This window comes from Pagrus pagrus (genome assembly GCF_965226575.1).
Source record: "Pagrus pagrus genome assembly, chromosome: 1".
In the NCBI taxonomy this organism is placed as follows: domain Eukaryota; kingdom Metazoa; phylum Chordata; class Actinopteri; order Spariformes; family Sparidae; genus Pagrus; species Pagrus pagrus.
In genome coordinates this window covers 4,298,440-4,319,680 of record NC_140185.1, presented here as the reverse complement: position 1 = coordinate 4,319,680, position 21,241 = coordinate 4,298,440, and the positions used below count along the sequence as shown (strand labels likewise).

General features: G+C 40.6%; 1 long non-coding RNA gene across 1 annotated transcript; it reads left to right on the top strand.

Moving 5' to 3' along the window:
* Positions 1–1,218: 1,218 nt before the first annotated feature.
* LOC311262552 lies at positions 1,219–17,279 on the top strand. The gene is made up of 4 exons (XR_014623272.1): positions 1,219–1,358; positions 1,809–1,908; positions 15,029–15,171; positions 16,960–17,279. It is a non-coding gene; the product is annotated as an uncharacterized lncRNA (long non-coding RNA).
* The last annotated feature ends 3,962 nt before the right edge of the window (positions 17,280–21,241 follow it).

Genomic DNA, 21,241 nt, shown 5'->3' with positions numbered 1-21,241 from the left:
GCATACCTGCACCCATGGACTCAAAGAGTGTAGTTGGCTCAAGACTCTCCCTCTCTCTTGGATCAAGTGAGGGGCATCTCACCAAACCCCGATCAAACTGTATAAACTACATGATGCTGATAAACTATAAACTGAGATTGTCTTACAACACTGCATATTTATCCCCAAAAATGCTTACAGAAATATATTTTAGCATACTGTTAAGCTGCACTAGAAAAAGACGAACGAAGTTTCCCTGGTCATATAGCACCAGTTTCAAGAATATTAACATGTTTGTCCTGACTAGACAGCCCAGTTCTGTGCAAGGCCCATCGTACTTCTTTAAGTGTGAGTCCTTACTGTAGTTCACTGAGAATTTACTTTTTTATTTCCTTAGCTGTTAACCTTTGTCCTTCAGTGAAAACAACTGTCATTGTTTTTAGAGAATGGCCATTACACACTTAGCATTAACATCTATTTGAGCCAGTTCATTGAGCTGTCAGAGGGAAACGTCATTCTGTTCTTGAAGTACGCCTCATTTCTAGTAGCACAAGACTGTGATTGTTCAACTAACCCATTTAGTGAGTAAGAAATATTTTTTTCCTTTTGTGACATGACTTTGAGGTTAAGCATAATTCAGACACTATACAGAATCACTTTGCCACAGATATAGTCTGAATTAATGGATGTACAGATGTTTCTCCTTTTATATGACCTGTATGAAGGAAAACATTAAGTGCTTCTCCCTCTCAAGAGAGATGATGTGCGCGTTTACGCAAAAGACAGAGTATAGTTTAACTTCACTGATTATTGAAATCTCCCAAGTCCTGAGCTCCATCACTGCTGTTTCCTCTGGAGAGTATCCTCTGTACTGGCCTGTTTACAACTACAGATTTTAGTTTTGCTGCTTAAACTGGGGTTGGTAATTCTGTTCAGAAACATATTTCATTTATTGTATTTGTATACAATCTCTTAACATCCAGACAGCAATCAAAATATAAAATGATTTGGAAAAGAAAGACAAAAGTCCATGGTCTGTGGCAGCGACAGGGCTGTAAAAACTTCTTCCAATCAATTTTAGCGGCGAAGAAATTGTATGGACAGCCTACCTGTCAATCAATCGGTCCTTACCTGCCCACCCTGCGCTGACTCCTCCCACCACTCATTGCGAGTGACCGGAGTCTGTTCACCGCACTGCCGCAGCTGTGAAGGAGTGAGCTCACTGTTTACGGACAACAATGTCAGATAAAGTACAGCCACACTTTTCATTAGCAGCTGTACCTACAGCAGCTTGTACTGCCAACCAGAGCAAGAAAAGAAAGACAGAACTGGAGAAGGCTACAAACAAAAAGAAGTTGGAGAGTTGGAGAGCTCAAGAGGTGAAACGAGAGTCAACATTGGAGTACTGTAGTATGTAAAAGCCCAACGCTAACATTGTTAGCATCGTCAGCTTGTCGCTAACGCTAGCTAGCTAGCTATGAAAGACTACTGCGTTATGAAACATATTTACATATAACGTTACCGTTTACCACGCACTGTGGATCTAATCCACATAGCAGTGTTCACACATGCACTGCTACCCTGGGCTGTTTGGACATTAGCCAGACAAGCTGTATGTGAGGGGCGGACTAATTCTTGTGTGCTACACGTGTGAAAGGCCAAGTCCACTGTTCAGAGGTCCTGGGAAGATTACATATATCTGTGAATATAGTTTGTATTGTAGTTGTGAGCAGATGTTGTTAGATGGTATTTATGTGACGTCATTCATATAGCCTTTGAATTGGACGTTTTACAAATGTGTTGATGTTGCCTATTTCTGTGTCCTATAGTTATGAGAGGGAGTATCAACTTCCAGCCTTCGAAGAGTCAGTTCAGAGCAGAACCATGTCCTGATGTTTCTACTATTTCTGTAGAGTCTCTCTCAAACAGGTGAGTGTAACTTGATGCAGGTAGCAACATGGATCAGACCACTGTTATTCATGTAATATGTGTCTTTGATGGATACATTTCATACATACATGTGTCCTTCTTTCATATCATGTTGGTTTGCTTTATGTGCATGAATGTGCTCCTTAGCAGAGATACAATACAAAAAGGAATGGCATCAGTTCATTAGCTGCACTAGGAAAATGCTTCAAGTACTGTACCTAGCAGTCACATGTTAGCCTACTGCCTGAGACTATTGCATATTAGTAAGACATTTTTTAAGAAAATAGACTTTGCATTTCAATTCATGATTCATGAAATAATCACTTGCCACCAATCACATATGCTTCCTATCACCCACCTAACTCCAGACTTCATTTTTTTTACATAGCAACAGCCCTGTGTTGTCTTTCACAGAATCAATAACATGCCATAAATTATGCCCCATAAACACATTCAGATGTAACTGTATGTCCTGTAAACACATTTAGTTCTCCATCCTTATCCAGTTTTCTGTAATTATTATAATAATAACAATTCTGATGTTACAGAGCCAATTTCTGGTTGTTTTCAGGAATATTTGTAACTGCATAAAATGCATCCATAGTTGTGACGATATAATAACTTGCAAATTATTTCAACGTCCTTGAAAAGCTGTATTTACTGTCAGAGAAGTAATTGTGCTATTGTTTCTACATAACAATCACTGCCAAAACAGTAGAGGATTGCGGCAGCAGCCTAACCTGTTAGCCAACACTGGTCTGTGTTTATAATCAGTCCAGAAACCTCTGGACGTCCTTCCTGTATATAGTTGTTTACGCTAATTGTACCGAATATTGTCTAAACGATAAAAGGTATACTATATTTGTAGTGTTATTTATTTACATGTGTTCCAAAAAATGTAATAAACAAGAGTCGTACCTAATTCAGTTGTTATTATTAGTGCATCACGTAAAGTGTAAGAACGGTAATGGGTTGGTTGTTTATGCTGGAAGTGTGAAGAAAAGGCATTTATTATTTTCAGGACTCTATTCAAACAAGTTAGAGATAATAAGTAAACACAGAACAACAAATAAACAGGTGTCAGGCAGAGTTCCAGCACTTGATGTGATTGCTCCAAACGTAGTCCTTGAATTGATTAGAACATGATTAGATATTTTTATGGAACAGAGCTCGACTGTCCTCAGCATACTGTGAACATATAGACTTCCAATGGTCAATACTTCAGACATTCCTGGACAAAACTGTAAATATGCCCCAGTTTATATTACATTTTTAAGTACCAGCCCTTTATCTTTCTTTACATTTTTCTACTTACTGTGTTTATTGTTATCCACCAAAACACAAATTCAAATGGTCAAAAACTACTTGGCAAAAAATTTGATTCTGATTAGGGCACTTGTGTGTCCAAGTTACATGCCTGGTCAATATACTGTACAAACACAAATAGTTGTAGGTGGTGTTTATCAGACAAAAGCACACGTAATGTTCTACTTTAGATGCTGACCTGCTCATGTGCAATCCTTTGAGCTTGAAGATCTTCTACTCGATATATGAACATCTGCTCCTTGACCTGTCGCCCTCCTATGTCCACTGCCTCTGCCTCCACTTCCTCGGACACTGCTGGTTGCCCTCCCATTGTCCTCTGATGGGATGATATGCTTCGCTCTGGTGTGTCCGCGTCATCAGAGTCAACTATGCTGTCATCATGGAAGCTCTAACATGCAAAACATCGTATTATCATGAGTCCAATACTCACCGCTCGTGAGGACTCCGTCGGCGGTATTCAGCAGTTGTCGGACAGTGTGCGTTCATGGTTTGGGCCTGAGTGCAGGGGGCGGGGTTTACTGGCTGGATACTTTAAAAATCTAGCCTTGGCTTGACGGTTTTTCCAACTTACTGACCCCAGCTTTAAATGAGCCATGATGTTTCCTACAGTGACATTACTATGTGCATGGAAAGGAAACCTTTAAATGACTGAAAGCAGCCTCTCTAATCATTGAAGCACAGTGTACACACACTGTGAACCTGCCTGTGAAGGTGAATCTTACCATATGAATACCGAGCCCTCTATATACACTACCGTTCAAAAGTTTGGGGTCACCCAGACAATTTCATGTTTTCCATGAAAACTCACACTTTATTTATCAAATGAGTTGCAAAATGAATAGAAAATATAGTCAAGACATTGACGAGGTTAGAAATAATGATTTTCATTTGAAATAATAATTTTGTCCTTCAAATTTTGCTTTCGTCAAAGAATTCTCCATTTGCAACAATTACAGCCTTGCAGACCTTTGGCATTCTAGCTATTAATTTGTTGAGGTAATCAGAAGAAATTTCACCCCACGCTTCCTGAAGCACCTCCCACAAGTTGGATTGGCTTGATGGGCACTTCTTATGTACCATACGGTCAAGCTGCTCCCACAACAGCTCAATAGGGTTGAGATCTGGTGACTGTGCTGGCCACTCCATCACAGACAGAATACCAGCTGACTGCTTCTTCCCTAAATAGTCCTTGCATAGTTTGGAGGTGTGCTTTGGGTCATTGTCCTGTTGTCGGAGGAAATTGGCTCCAATCAAGCGCTGTCCACAGGGTATGGCATGGCATTGCAAAATGGAGTAATAGCCTTCCTTATTCAAAATCCCTTTTACCTTGTTCAAATCTCCCACTTTACCAGCACCAAAGCAGCCCCAGACCATCACATCACCTCCACCATGCTTGACAGATGGCGTCAGGCACTCCTCCAGCATCTTTTCACTTGTTCTGCGTCTCACAAATGTTTTTCTTTTCTGTTTCACCTCAAACTTAGTTGTGTATTCTTCCTGAATCTTCCTCTGTCCAATGTCTGTGTTCTTTTGCCCATCTTAAGCTTTTCCTTTTATTGGCCATTCTCAGATATGGCTTTTTCTTTGCCACACTGCCTAGAAGGCCAGCATCCTAGAGTCGCCTCTCAACTGTGGACGTTGCGACTGGCGTTTTGCGGGTACCATTTAATGAAGCTGCCAGTTGAGGACCTGTGGGTTGTCTATTTCTCAAACTAGAGACTCTAATGTACTTGTCCTCTTGCCTAGTTGTGCACTGGGGCCTCCCACTTCTCTTTCTATTCTGGTTAGAGCCCGTTTGTGCTGTTCTCTGAAGGGAGTAGTACACACCGTTGTAGGACATCTTCAGTTTCTTGGCAATTTCTCGCATGGATTAGCCTTCATTTCTCAGAACAAGAATAGACTGTCGAATTCCAAAAGAAAGTCTCTTTTCCTGGCCATTTTGAGAGTATAATCGAACCCACAAATGCTGATGCTCCAGATACTCAACTAGCTTAAAGGATGACCAGTTTTATAGCTTTTATAATCAGCACAAGAGTTTTCAACTGTGCTAACATAATTGCACAAGGGTTTTCTAATCATCAATTAGCCTTTTAACACGATTAGCTAACACAATGTACCATTAGAACACAGGAGTGATGGTTGCTGGAAATGGGCCTCTGTACACCTATGTAGATATTCCATTAAAAATCAGCCGTTTCCAGCTAGAATAGTCATTTACCACATTAACAATGTCTAGACTGTATTTCTGATTCATTTAATGTGATCTTCATTGAAAAAAACAGTGCTTTTCTTTCAAAAATAAGGACATTTGCAAGTGACCCCAAACTTTTGAACGGTAGTGTAGCAGGTAAAACACTGCAACATTGACTTTAGATCAAGGGCCCGTTGACATTTATTACTGCAAACGATTTCTGCTGCTCAGAGATGTGCCAGCAAAGCACCTGATCACATCTCAGTTTAAGACTGTCGGTCTAAAACTGGCAACGACACTTGCGCTGTGCTGTGTGCCACTTCTGCCGGCAAAAAGATGGGCCCTGATGCTGGAGGATTGCTGCAGTTTATGTTATTAATATTGTCCTCATCTAAAAGGAATTATTCCACTCACCCACACCACATCCCCTTTTAATCAGAATGATAGTCTGTATGACCTGTCCGGTTAGGGTAGGACTGAGATCCGTGCACCCAAATACACACAAAGAGACGCACAGCACCGCAGCGCTCTTCCTCCTCCAGTTATATAGAGCATTTTGCTCATATACAGTAAAACGGAGTTGTTGTCATCATTTTTATTGTTTATTGATCAAATGTCGAAGGCAAACTCCATGTAGAAAGACAGGACTGTCAGTAGCTGTGCTGGGCTGCTTGTATCCATGGTGCCTCTAGCTGATCAATGAGAAGGGGGCAAAATCCGTGTGTATGGATTGTGATTCTGAGAGCATGGATTTACAAAACCGCTTGCACAGATATCCACATCCAGTTTTTTTTTTTCCTTCCATGTGACCCTAGAGGGGCTCCGTAGAAACGGACTGAGTCAATGAGGAAATAAAACAGCGTGTCTGGTTCCAGAGGGAGGAGAGAGAAACTCGAGTCCCTTCACTGTAGTCTGGACTGCTCACATGTGCTACCTGGTGGTTGGTGGTGTGCACTTTAGCTAATGCAAAATCAGCTGGATAAAATCAAAGTCCTCCCTGCTCTTCTGCCGTGCTACCTTTAACGCCATGGCAATGGCGTCCTCTGAAAGGAGAAACATCTGTAGGCTGTTGGTGTAAAGCCTGTCGTCGGGTACCTATTTTAGGTGCAGTATGGCAGAATTGTACAGTATGTACCTACAGTCAGGGCTGCAGTTACCATTGAGAACACCAAGGTCATGTCCACCTCTCCTCTTCTGGGAATGTGGGGGTTTTAAAGACCTAAGGAGGATTCGCATTCAGTCTATATCTTAAAATTTGACTATTGTTGTAGACACACTCAAACAAGATGACTACAAAAGTAATATATTAATCAAAATTAAGCTGTGACAAAATAAACATAAAACATATAATACATTGCGGCCAGTGTGGAGAACACTATTAATCAGTATTAATTTAACTTTTTGTTTTGTTTTCACATGTCCGAAATAAGTTTGCATTCATTCATTCAAAGTGAAAATAGTTTTCTTGTATTTATTTATCTTTGTGAGTGTGTATTCTTTATCTTTAATAATTAATAGAGATCAGACTTGCTGAAACATCAATTTGACGCATTTATTAAAAACGCTGCAAATACAAAATGCAAATGTCTATCTGAAGCGATTTCTACATGTGTTATCAGATTGAGGGGGAATGTTTCTTAATATTCTATTATTCTACATGTGAATAAATTCCAGGTTCGATGATACCCATTACAATGAGAACACGTGGTAGACGAGAGTCGGACAGTGAAAAATAATAGTGACTCAGATTCCAATAAATCTAGGAACAGGAATTACATGACAGCTACTTCCATGCCAAGTGTGTTATACAGCGATGCAATCTTTCCCATCGTTAACATCAGGTCTTAAAACTCAGGGTGACAGGGTGAAATGACAAGTATAACCACAGCCAATGGCTATTCTCCAATCTTAACTTTTCTGACATATGGATGGATCCTGTCTTTCAGAGCGTATTGTGTGATTGTAGGCCATCACATACTGTCAGTGCAGGCTGACGTGTTAGATACACTGAATACAGAATCGGCTTGTCTGCAGTGTGCTGAGGCTGTCTTTGACAGTGTAGCGCTGTCTGTGTCACACTCTAACAGACAGCCAAATAACCCCTTGGCAGTGTAAACAAAGAGAGATTACACCCTGGTGAGTGGAGGGAGTCTGCCTGTGTGCTCCCAGCATTGAGGGGAGAAGGGATGGTTGGTTACAGCAGAGAGAGAGAGGGAGAGAGAGAGAGAGAGAGAGAGAGAGAGAGAGAGAGAGAGAGAGAGATAGTAGGTAGACAAACACTGACTGAGATGCCAAATATGGAGGATAATGCTTAAAAATACCCAGAATGCACTCTGTGCTTTACTCCTTTTGGTGGATAATGTTGAGGCTCAATGGCTATAGCATTAAGTGCTTTTATTTTAATAAGTACAAGAGTTTATCTTGTGATGTTTTAAAGTGAATCTGATAAACAGGCTTTTTAATATTTTAATTCAAGTAATAGTAATTAATAATAATTGCTTAAAGCAGTACTATCCCACCTTTGCGATAAGTAATTTCTTTCTCTCACAGATGCAAAGGTAAATGAATAAGCAATAATTATGCAGTGTATTTATTTAAAACAAAATTAGCTAATGAATTTTAAAGTTTAGATATATAGTATAATAGGTAGCCTACCTATACCGTATTATAATTTCAGGCAATAGTGGTCCTTTTCAGCATAAAAGCCCTGACACACCAGGCTAACAGGCAACAGTTTACCATTGGTGAGCATCTGTGGTCCTAGTTGTTACGATGTGTCCCGCAACTGCCATCATTGTCAATGTATACTGCTGGGGTGCGCAGCAAACGGTTAGCTGAATTTTGGTGGGTTTATCATCCACTCAGCAAAAATGGCTCAAATAGAGAAAAATAAACCTTAAAAGACATATGAAATAAAACAACTTTCTGAGAACTATTCAACAATCCCGTGCCTGGACAATAATGCAGTTGAAAAGCTCCACGTGTTGCAATGAGAAACCGAGATGAAGTGTGTCATTAAGCTGCTGCTCTTATTAGGTCCTGGTTGTTTTCGATCATCACCATTACCTGCGGTGCAACACAGCCCAATGAATGAGACGGGGAAGAGGACTGAGAGTGTGCTATAACCATAAACTCTGTCTCTGTAGATATGTGTGTGTTTGCGTGTGTGTCCTCTAACCTTGCTGTCTTACTGGGCCAGCTGGGGAACATCAGTGTTTTGCGATGGTGGAGCATGATTGAGATAGTGTCATCTCGCCTGGCCTGAAGCCCCAAGTGCATTATGGGTATGTCACACCATTATCCAAGACATTTGGCATATCTGAGAAGGAACACTGCCTTCTTTCCTTTTCTCTCTCCCTTCCTATACTGAATAGTTCATATGCTATCGCTTGAGAGCTCCCTGTTTCAACATAACAGTCTCTTCCTTAATATCAATTTAAATCTTGAAGTCTCTGTCTTACAGCTGCAGTTCTGATCCCAAAGATCCCCTTGTCCATCCAAAACCATCCAACCCAGGCCGTCAGTAAATTGATGTAGGTCTGTTGTGTAGGTCTCTGGTGGATGGATTGCGACTGATCCTAATCATTCACAGGCTGGGTGGTGTCAGATATCCTTTTATTCTGGGAACTGATCCCAGATTAGGTGCTTTGTCCCTAGCTGGCACTGTCCCATACCCCCTCTGTTATGAAGTCAGGTCTTATGATGATTTTCATCTCACAAAGTCCATATCATAACAGGAATCATTGTCAACGGTAGTGAGATAAGAACCCAAATGCAGATGATGGCAGGAAATTGATGCCATGCTCAAATGGAGTTTTATTGACTACAGTGAACAGGCCTGCCTAACCAAGACTTGGCAACTGTTGCTGTATGGTGTAGAACTAACACTAGGATCTAATGATCAAACACAGCTATTTCACTTAGAGTTATGTGCATATGGTTATCTGATAAAGTAGAGATCTGCACCCAATACTCAACAAGGACAAGAAGCAGAGTGCATCAGAAACTATTCAGACCCTCTCAACATTTTGCTATGGTGCAGCTGTAGGCCAGAATCTCTTAAATCAATTTTGTCTACCATCAATCTTTACTCAATACCCCATAGTTACATTAAAAAGAAAAAGAAACTAGCTCATTTTTTGCTCAGGTGAATTTTACAGTATCTTGATTATCTTTGAGATGTTTCTACACCTTGATTCAATCAGTGAGTCCAAATGTGGTGAATTCATCGCGATCTGGCCTTTATGGCAGAGTGAACAGAGGGAAGCCTCTCTTCGGTAACATACACGTGAAGCCATCAAGTCTGATAATGCGTATTAAGTATAAGTATTTCAAAAAATTTACTTCCAAATAGGCAACAGCTTCCCTGACTGCCATCGTCAATATCTGTACTGCCACAAATGGCATCCAGACATTTTCCATGGAAAATCACCAAGCTTGTGTTCTCTTGTATGGTGATCCTTCAACTTTGCATCCTTTCAGGGGCATCAATGGCAAGTTCTGCAATTGGTGCATTCGAGGCCATTACTGTATGTTGCTCCCACTGTTTTGCAAGTAGCAGTCATAGGTTTCTTCCTCTTCTAGTTCCTCAACACTGTCTGATAACTTCCAATTACTTCCTCGTGACCACATGCTAAATTGTTAAAGAAGAAGTACATTTGGTTTTAGCTTCAGTAAAGGATAATAAGGAATACTGTGGTCTACTCAATCACCTTAAAACTTCAATGAGGCAAACTACCTATTGAACACTAATACTGTAGTATCCAGCTGCCCTAGCTGCCCTAACATAGCTGCAACATTGTCCCAGCTTCAATTAAATACCACAAACTTGTTGAGCATCCCCATCCACACTGTTATGCTGAATTAAGTCACATTATAATACATTAAAGATAAACAGCAATTAATAAGGGTGGTAAACATTGCCACCAGTATGGTGCCTAGGATAGCTGGTCGGCAGCAGGTAAAATCTGACTTCAATTTTGCTCATTTCTGCAGATGTGTGGTCAATACTCTTCCAAATAGTTAAAACATCTTATCAAGCATTTATATTTTGAGAGCCACAGAGTATCATTCCAGATACAAATATTTGCAGATAGTATAAAAATGAAGTCATCTGGTTAACATATTTAAAAGTAATCCCAGTGTTTTAAGGCAGGGGCAAATGTAGACGAAGCAATTGATAAAATGTGTAGTACATGCTGTATACTGTACATAACAGTGCAACTAGCCTTTACGTTACACTTTTACATTTAAATCAAAGAAAGGAATTAAGAAACTAAATAAACCTCTGCAGGAGTTCTAGAAGGAAAAATAATCTTCTGCTATCCTGAATACAGCCCTCTAAACAAAGCAATATTTCCCTGCATATATACTGCAGTATACTGACCCCCAGGTTTTGTCTCTCAGTATTGCCTATTACAGCTCATTTCTGAACTTGTTGTTGGTCTCAACAGCACAAACCTTTTGTAATTCCTGGCTATGGATACATAAAGGTCCTAACATGTAGGGTTAAGTGGTATCTAGGGGTATAGTTGCAGAATGAACACCCCTCGTCACCATCCCCTGTGGTGGCTGTAAAAGGTGTGAAAGTAAAAAGCTCATTCAAAAGTAGTCGAAAATACTGATTTTTAGTTTCAGGAGATAATACACTAATGAAAACATAATTATGAAAACTATATTCCATATTTGCCCCTAAATCCACTGGACCTTTCAAAGAAACCACTCAGTAGTTTAGAAACCATCCTGTTCAACATGGAAGACAATAATAATCACTGAAAAAGTTGAATGAATCAATTTCTGCTGACATGAATGTGCTATTATATGATACATCATAATCATAGTGAAGACGTCATAAAACATAGACACTAACTGGGATCCATTGTTGTTGACAAGGGTGCTTAAGTCTGCAGGCCAGGTTGAGAATGTTGAGAATGAAAGTTTTTTCAACCATGCCAAACTTTTTTAACAGACATGCTTGGGTCAGCATTGATATCTTGTGAGTTGACACAGGGGTAAAAATAAAGATAAGATAAAAATAAATTTGGAGTCAACAGACAGTTGACTTCCAAACAGACTTACAGTATGTTTCTTCCCTTAGATACACCCAGCCCCCCACTACCGTTCTGTTCCTATCAGGGGCTATCTGTGTCAACAGACCCTAGTCTCTCCTACATCTCCCTCTGTCAGGGGCTATCTGTGTCAATGCCCCCCCACACTGTCTACCACAGCTAATAGGCCTGTCAGCGCTGTGACATTGCAGGGTCGAACCACGTGACAGCACTGGACATCATAGCCGTTGCCCATTAGTGAGCGTGACTTGCCTATAATGTCAGCACTGTGACACGCCTGATTCACTCGCTTACACACTGACCATGATATCATATTAGCCGAGAGGCCAAGGAGGAGTGACCCTAATGAATATCAATAGGATAGGATGCGTTGAATGGCACATGGTTTTCTGTCAATTGCCCAGTTTTGATATCGCTGGTGACAATTTTACATCCTCTGCAGGAAACCAGAGACACAGGGAGGTCAGGATAAGCTTTAATAAATGGGGGAAGCAACAGGATGATTAATTAGTTAACAATTTATATTAATGTTCATTGAAAGACCTCAACTTAGAGCGCAATTAATTCTAATTAAAAGAGCGGCTATGGTTATGTCAGCAAGTAAAAAAAAGAAAAGAACTAACAATATAATCAGGCTAATTAAATGGGGGTGGTCTGAAACCCTGCAGTTATCAAGAACCGATGATGCCTGAAAATAAAGTGAAGTTGATCCATGTGTTTATGTACAAACACATAAAACAGCTTGTTTTACAAACAAGTCACAACAGTACCTCAATTCATTACAAGTGCATGAGATTACACAGGGAAAAAACAGATGAGGATCATGATGCAAACCTAAATCATGTATTCCTAGGTGTGAGGAAATTGAAAAAAAATGAAGAGTACTGTAGGTTTATATCAGTTCCAGACATTTTTCCTCATCCTCTCATTCCCTTATTTAATTCTCTGCCCTCCCCGTTTCGTTCAAGTTTGAAATCCCCATAAGACAACTGGAGATTGACGTTTGTTCAGCAGAGTTCACAGTGGAGGAGCTGGTGTGATGCACTGAGCCCACCCAAAACTGTCAAGACCAACAAACAGCTCGTCTCCGCGCCGACGCCAGCTGAGATATCACTACGCATGTCACTGCAAATGGACCACATCCTCTGTGTGTGTGTGTGATAAGGCCACTCACCTCCATATGACCTGATCTCTCTTCTCCTGGCTTCCTCTGTCTTTCTCCCTCATCCTACATCCCCATTTTTTGTCACTTTAATTCAATATGCCCTTCTTCCTCCCCGCTCCACTCTGCTGCTCCTGTCGCACACACACACACATGCAAATGTTAAAACTTCTAAACCTCTTAGATAAGACTCCCTGTGCCAATCACCCTTCACTACTTTTACTCACAGTGACAACCTTCTGTCCATCAAATGCCACAATTGTCGCCTTATGTCTGATGGTGTTCGGTGTCACGCACCAGCTTTAGCTTGTCACACTCCATCTGTCTGTCAGCCTGTCTCTCCTCTGTGGCCCCGCTTTCAATCAAGCCTGTCAGTCAGCTTGTCCCCAAGCCGTCTTTTGGTCTCCCCGTCCGTCAAACGCCAATTTAATTTGTTCATCAGTTTGTGAGTCCTTTCGCCACTTTCCTCTCAGTATCATTGGACCTTCTTGAAAACATACGCTAACACATACATAACGGGACGGCGAGCTACCAGGTAGCTCAGAGCCATGCTGCACTGACTGACATCTCATGATTGAACCCGTTCAGCAGTGACACGTCCCAGGCTACCTTGATCTCATGACTGCTTTGGGAAATGATGGAAGTAGGCGTGAAGAAAACTTCATTCTCCTTCTCTTTCTCTCTTATTGTCTCTCTCTTATTCTCTCTCTCAGTCTCTTTTTTAATCTAACTTTGCGTGTCAAAACGTCAATTCCACACCAAGGGGATGTGACAAGCTCCAGGGCCCGGGGGGGACAGCTCGAAATAGAGGGCCCTGGTACAAATTGATTTTGATTTTCCTCCAAATCAGTCAAAGTGTTTGGCTTTAATGCGAGCTGATCAGAGAGCCACTTGGAGCACGACAGGATGAGGAGAGCGGGACAGTAACTGGGGAGATTAGCCCTGTCACTCCACAGATCAGTGCCCATCACTGTTGCTCACATACACACATAAACATACACACTGAACATTCTTGATTTCTCCAAAAAAGCAAACACACATCCAGTAGCAGCACACATGTAGTTGTTGTTAGTTGCACTTATGGCTTTAGCTCTCATGGCCATGCTCATAAGGACGCGCAAACATTGTGATTTGAAGCCCACACAACCACATTACTGCTCTCGACACACACGGGCACAAACACACACCTTCTCCTCTTATCACTGTATCTGTCAGCTATGTAGTACATGCAACAAGGTAGTGCACAGTTTACAAAACCCTACTGGATCTTTTACATAACACCATTGAAAACTGCAAAACAGTCATGCACACAAACACACACACAATTGTCTTTCCTTGTAGCCTATGTAGATGGTTTTGGGGAAAGTGAGTAGAGTGTAGCTCTGCTGACACTGTCATTCATGTTCAAGTTATGCTTATCTTGTAAGAGTAGTTTGTTTATTGGTGGTGGTGGTGGTTGCTGTTTACAAAGTGATTCTACAGTAAGATGGTCACTTTTAAACTTCACTTACTAGTGAATAAAATCCCTAAAGGGAACAATGATGCTGAGCCTTGGAATGAAGAATGTCAGGTAAGTCAAGTTCAAGTACATCACAAAGTGACAGTTATCTTGGACCTCAGTCTGATCTTGTTCAGTTTCATAAGAGAAAATGTTTGCTCACATATGTATGTACAGACAAATAAACAGAGCATGGTGCTTCATCTGGGGAAACCTGGACCTTTCCCCTGAAGAGCTGACAGTGGGAGCTGCTGATGGTGATTTTGGAGAGTGTCGGTACATTGCATTTCAATAAACTCCAACTCAGAGTCCTCCTGTTTTCCTTCTATCTCAAAAGGGAAAGAGTTTGAGGTCAAAGGAGATATATGATGCTTATTTTCAGTTTAATGATTTCATACATTTATTTTGGGTTAGTACTAGAATAGGTTTACATAGTTTTCTAATATAGTCACCAACACCACCATTGTCCCTGTGTCTGAAATAAATAAGCTCATGTGTCATTTAGCCTGTACAGTGGATCTAAATGTCCCAGAAGTCTCCTCCAGCTCTGGTCTCTCATTTGTGTTTGCTATTTGGATGGTAGCAACACCATGTGGGCTTGGCTAACCTGGCTAACTAGGCTAAGCTGACTAGCACGCTAAAGCTGATAGACAGCAACTGGTGCCAAAACCTTCTGGGTTAAACCTGTATTCTAGAATTTATCTTCCACTTATGCAATACGTAGACATAGACAATTTTGACAGAAACTGTTTGGATCACAGGGTGTATGGCACTGAGGAACTAGCATCGACTACACAGCATCTTTACTATGTGTTGTGCTATACCCAAAAAAAAACACTAACACATGCCAATATCTGACTTTTGTCTTTATTTAGGGGCATCTAGTGGTGAGGCTCCAGATTGCAACACTCCCTCGCTCACCCCTCCTTTTCCGAAGATGATAGAGACGCTCCAGAAGCTACGGTGGCCCTCACGGACAAGAAACCAATTTTCTAAATATGGACTCATCCACAACATCGTGAGTATTTCTACTAATTCAAGTGATGAGATGAAGATGTATTTAGTTATTTACTCTATAAAAGTACTGGTTATAACAAAAAAAACATACAAACAAAAAAACAAAACAATTAGGCTCATACAAAGAAATTATGGAGCACTGTGAAAAATATTCACAGAATGTATTAATTCGGTGATGAGCAGACTTCTCCTCAGTTTATCTGTCACACTAAGTCATTACTTTGGCTGTCTTTGGCTCACTCCCAGCCCTAAACACCTTAGTTAGCTATCACCCCATGTGTTGTCTTACTGCAACAGACAAGGATTACATCTAAATAAAGCTACGTGACTGCCAGCTCTCTGAGAGGCACAAACTGAGGCTACCGTGTGATAATATTTAATGTTATACGTGGCAGCATTTCTTTTCAGAGAAACTAATGTACTTCTAATAAAGATCGTACATTATCTCGGTTTTGTACCATTAGCAGTAGGGAGAAATATTTATTATTGTCAGTTGTAATCTTTAACGTTACTCTTACCGGTCCAGCAGAAAGCAGGACACTTCTGCATCAGCATTTCTCTATCATCACATTTCCATCTTGGAAAGGCAACTCCAGTGTTTATTCTTGTTTTATGCTGTCGCTTGACCAGATTGAGTTTTTGTTTCTTCAACAGCAAATCACGCTCCTGTCATTTTTCCTGGACAAAATAAGTATGATCATTCATCCTTTATCAGATTTTGGTTTCCAAACTTCTCAAAATACAAATTGTTTCGCAGGAAACAGTAGCCACTTGCTCTTCTTCTTCTTCTTCTTCTTCTTCTTCTTCTTCTTCGTCATCCAACCCGGTCATTTCTGGCAGACACACGAAAACGCAAAAGGCCAGTGCCAGTTTGTCCGTTCTGGGCTACTGTAGAAACATGGCGGTGCAACATGGCGACCTCCATGGACGGGGACCCGCTCCGTATGTAGATATAAATGGCTCATTCTATGGTATTGAAAACACAACAACTCTTATTTTTGGGTGATTTTAAAACATACTTATGAATATTATATTCCATTTCTGCCAAGTCTTTTCTGCTAGATGCCGCTATATATTACACACTGTACCTTTAATGTGAATGTGTACAATCAGCATTCACTCCTGTGTCAAATGACTCAGCAGTAGTCACAGGTGTTTATTGGCTCCAGCTCCTCTCGGCTGTGCAAAAAACACCCAGATGGACATGATAATTTTGAGATGTCTCACTCCTAATCAACTTGCTCCAACAAAAAAACAATGTGTCCAATGCAGATTGTTATTGATTAAGGCTTTTTAAAAACAAGTTTAATGTCTTCTGGATGTTGTCTGATGAGGCATAAAATCCATTTGCTTTCCATTTGTTCCCTGTTAACTCCAGCGCAATCGTGCTGATGAATGTGACACACAACATAAAAAAACAAAAACAAAAAGGCATACTCATCTTCGAGCAATGTGAACGGATTCAATCGCCTATTGTTTACATATGTTTAAGAAACAAACATATACAGTAGGTGCTAATTTTCATGTAAAAGTGGTATTATATACATCATTTCATAAGGGTGCTGTGAATTTACCTTAAAAGATGTCAATCAGTTTATAAGAGGTATTGCAGGGCAGTTCCTTATTTCCTAATGGTGTGTTCAGACCAAACGCAAAGGCCAGAACACTCTAATGTACATTAGCTGTAAGCTAGCGGGCAACAGCGGGCAGTGAGTATGTCTTTGTTTAAATTCAGTTTAGCCTCACAGCTTCTCTCTTCTTCTTTTTCCTCTCTCCTTTCTATGTTCAGAAAATAAAGTACATTTCCTCTCCAGCTCCAGTTAGCTACAGTCAACACAGTACATAAACACCCTACAATGGAGGACAGCCGCGGATCACTGCTGCAGGCAGGTTGATGAATATGCATCTTTAGCACTGGCCATCTTGAGAAGAGGTGAATTTGTGTCAATTCACATCTTTGCATTGACTTTGTATGTAACCTAAACCTGCAAGAAATGTACTTTGTTTGGTCTGAGTGCACTATAACACCTCCCCTATAAACTCCATCACAAACATTCACATGTAGGAAGACCTTTCATCTCTAATCAGACACTGTGGCTACATGGGCTCCTTTTGTGCTGGAAAACAGGATGTAGTTCCTCTTTTGCACCAAACAGCAACTAATTCTTGCTGTGAGGTATGTTGCCAAATCCAACATGTTGTCACACAATATGAAATAACTGTAGAAAGAACTTCATTTTGTAAACTTAGTCATTAGGTAAAGACTGGCCTACTGAATCCTTCATATATGGTAGAAAGCAAATGACTGATGGCTGCACATCATCACCCTGTAGCTGAGAAAGTGTAGCATTGGGCATGGGGACGGACAAGATGCCCCTGGCTTCACCACTTGGTACATCTCCCTGCACCGGTGTCTGCTCATTTGCAAGAGCTTGATGGCCTTGAACTCTCTGAGTGGATGGGAAGTGACAGCATCAAAGCCTGAGCTGAGCCAGTCAAACTTCACAGCCCCTCCTGTCAGCAAGAATCCCACGGGGAGGGAGGGAGGCAAGGAAAGAGAGAGGGAAGGAGGGAGATAGAGACAAAGAGACAAAGGAGAAGTTTTCAGGGAGGAAATGTGAAAGCCCATCACTGCAGAGCACCAACCAACCACTTCCCATTACCACAGACCATGCCAACTTAGTGATCTTCAAACACTAAGAGGTAAAAAGCCTCTTGCATAACAATAACGCTGCTCTTTGGATGTATGCATATGAATCTATACATATACTGTATACAGCCATATATTTCTTACTCCTACCCCTGAGCTTACTTTCATGCCAGTTTAAGTCCTGTTATGTTTTTTATAGACTTTAAAAGGCCGGAGAGAGGATCAGAGGCATGTTTCCCATGAGGTCAGCACTTTCTTCCAGCACCAGGGATGGGCTTTAAGGTGCCTTGTAATGTGCAAGGAGACGGGACCTAATAGATTGATACACAGGTTTTGACATGCTATTTGAGCGTGCAGGCCCGCTGTAATTGGCCACGTCATCATGCATTAAATTAACGATATATAGAGGAGTGCCCTGAGACGAGTGTCTTGGCCCGATCCGTCAGCCATCAGCGCAAAGTGCATGTGACAGGCCTCTCTGAGAGGAGGAAGAGAGAAGAGGAGAGAGGTGCTTTTTAAAAGTATTACTCTGATAGACATCTGAGCTCAAACTCTCTTTCTCCACTTGCTGGCTCTCTTTCCAGTCATCTAGAAACCATCAAGCCATCAGGGACTCATTCACACCTGGTATGCCAGACTAATGCACTTAACTAGCTTGCAGGATAGAAAACAAGACATACTTTAAATCTTGATGAACTACTTAAGTAACTACATAGTCCAAACCCAAAAGTCAAATGCCAGTCTTGAAAGTTCACTCAACTGTCTTGGTTAGTTTGTGGTTTTGTCAATTTAGAGCTTAAAGATGACACAAACTATGGTCTTGACTTTCTTGATACTGGCTTGTCTCCATGGAATATTTACCAAAGGAAGGGTTCTTTAGAGGACAACATTTATTTTGTTACACAACTTTTGTAATTATTTTTTTGTTACTGTGACCAGTGGTGCACAATATGATAACACTGTACTCACCAATGGCATTTCTGAAAGCTCTGATTAGTCAGATTAAACGCATGTCCAAATCTGTCATCAGGAAAGGGGTTAAAACCCTTGGCTGAAGTGATATGAAGTTTTCTTTTAGCTCATGGAAGCTATTTAACTAATCAGTGGAGAATACTTTACTCAAACTTGGATTATGGTTGTTCATATCATAATGGAATTCATTGCTGAATTCCTGATAATGGCTAATTTGGTTTGCTTTAAGAGTGGAGAGAAAGCCTGTTTCTGAACTTAGTCTAGTTATTAGAGGTGTAAAAATGAACCGATATGAATCGGAAATGGGTTTTAAAGTTCAAGATACCACTATACTGATACGCAGACCTCCCGATCAAACTAAATGTACCGTCAACCGGCCGATGGCCCAATTTTAAATTTATGAATTAGTTGAATGAAGCTGCTATGCTGCTACTTCCTCACAGCATCTTCAAACTCTCATGAATGTCAGTGTGAGACTCTTGCAAGATGTGGCATAGAAGCATTAGGGTAGCGTTGCCAAGGAAACAAAAGCAATATGTCCAACAACAGCGACAAGATTTACAATGCAAGTCTGAAAGAGATTTGGATTTTATAAGAAGGATGGAAAGTTGGACCAGAGGCAGGCCAGTTGTAAACTCTGTAGAACAGCATTTAAGTACAGTGGTAGCACGTATCTTAGCATTCACCTGGTGAGACAGCACGGTGAAACCTGTGCAGACAACAAGGATGCTAGTAAAGCTAGCACTAGCAACAACACACATGATAAAGACACAGAGATCAAACACTTTTTCAAGCCACAACTTAGCCACAACTTGTTGAGGTCTAAGGTAGTCACATCATCTATATCCCATTTTATTGCTAAGGACTTACGACCTGTCCACTTTTGAACATGTTGCTATCATTAGCTGTATTCTGTGACTGCTGGTAGTACTGCACACTGTTAACTGTCATTGTCTACTGAAATTATGTACTGAATTAAACCATACTGCACACTGTTTACTGTCTACTGACAGTTGCCGCACAGTGCATGATCCAACTTTTGAGTTTGTTGTCAGTAGTAAACATTTGTCTGATTATTAATCATAGGTGTGATTTTATACACTGATCATTACTAGGAAGCAGAAGAGACAGACAGTCAGGGACATCCAGTTCAGAGAGGTCCAATGCAGACAGATCCAGCTCAGAGAGACTCTGCTCATGGAGACCCAGACAACAGGATAGTTGTTCCTCAGATCAGGATGAGACAACAGGTGTGTTTTTTATACAATGAGGTAAAAACAGATGAAGATAGTAATAGATCAATAGTAAGAAAAATACATAGGATTCCCTGGTCTTCCCTGTTCTTACAAAATATTTATTTGAAGGTAAGCAATGCCACTTTTATATAATTGACTTATTCTAACTTTTTAATAGAAAATGAAAGTCTACGTAAAACTAATAATTGAATTGTATTGTATCGTACCGAAACCAGGTCGATTCGTACCAAATTGGAATAGAATCGTATCGAATTGTTCCATTATAAAAGAATGGTCCCTGAATCGTATCATAGCCCATGTATCTAGATACGTATCGAATCGCATCATCTTATAAGGGAGAGATGCACACCCCTACTAGGTATACTTTAACTTGTCTGGAATATTTCTCTTGTATAAAGTACTCTTGGTGTCTTTCTGGTTGTGATCCATAGCACTGAGTTAAATCTCCTACATCAGATCAGTAGCATTCAAGGAAAATTGGCAATATGCTCGTTGCTGCTCACACATAAGGTACATTTAGTTTAGAATATTCTCTTTGAATCAAGATGCTGAACTTTGCTCGTTGTTCAGCTGAGGCATTCTGATGGAGCTTTTCATGAGACATGATTTGCTAGTACTTAACTAAAATTGCAAGATGCTCATGCGATGCATTTATTCTTGAATGTTTCCATTGATTTAGGATATTGTTAGTATCCTGCCACAGCTTTATCTATGTAGATATTCATTCATGTATTCTCTGAGAATGAACAAGAAGCACTAAGCTGAACTGCAGCATGCAGGGATGCAAGCTTGTCGGGGTAAAAAAGGTGACAAATGTTTATTTCTTAATGTTTACAATGCATCATTGTCAAGGAAAAAATGAGGGTGCGCCTCAGGACGCGTCTATAGTCAGTTTAATGCATCCTTTCTGATTTTAACATGTCAGAGCCGCAGAGCCACATCACACCCCAAATTGTTCCCTATTTGGTATTTTTGTTGTTGATTTAACCAAAATTTAGGTTCATGTATTTGTTTATTAGGGGATATTTGCTCTCTCAGCAGAAACCACATCACTACTCTGATTCATTTAGAACTTTTCCCGCCAAAACCGAACAGCTTAAACATTTGCTGTAATGGTTAATTCCTTGACTCAAGTGTCTCTGACAGCAACACTTATTATTTTAGATGATCTGTCTCACCATGCTTATGAACCA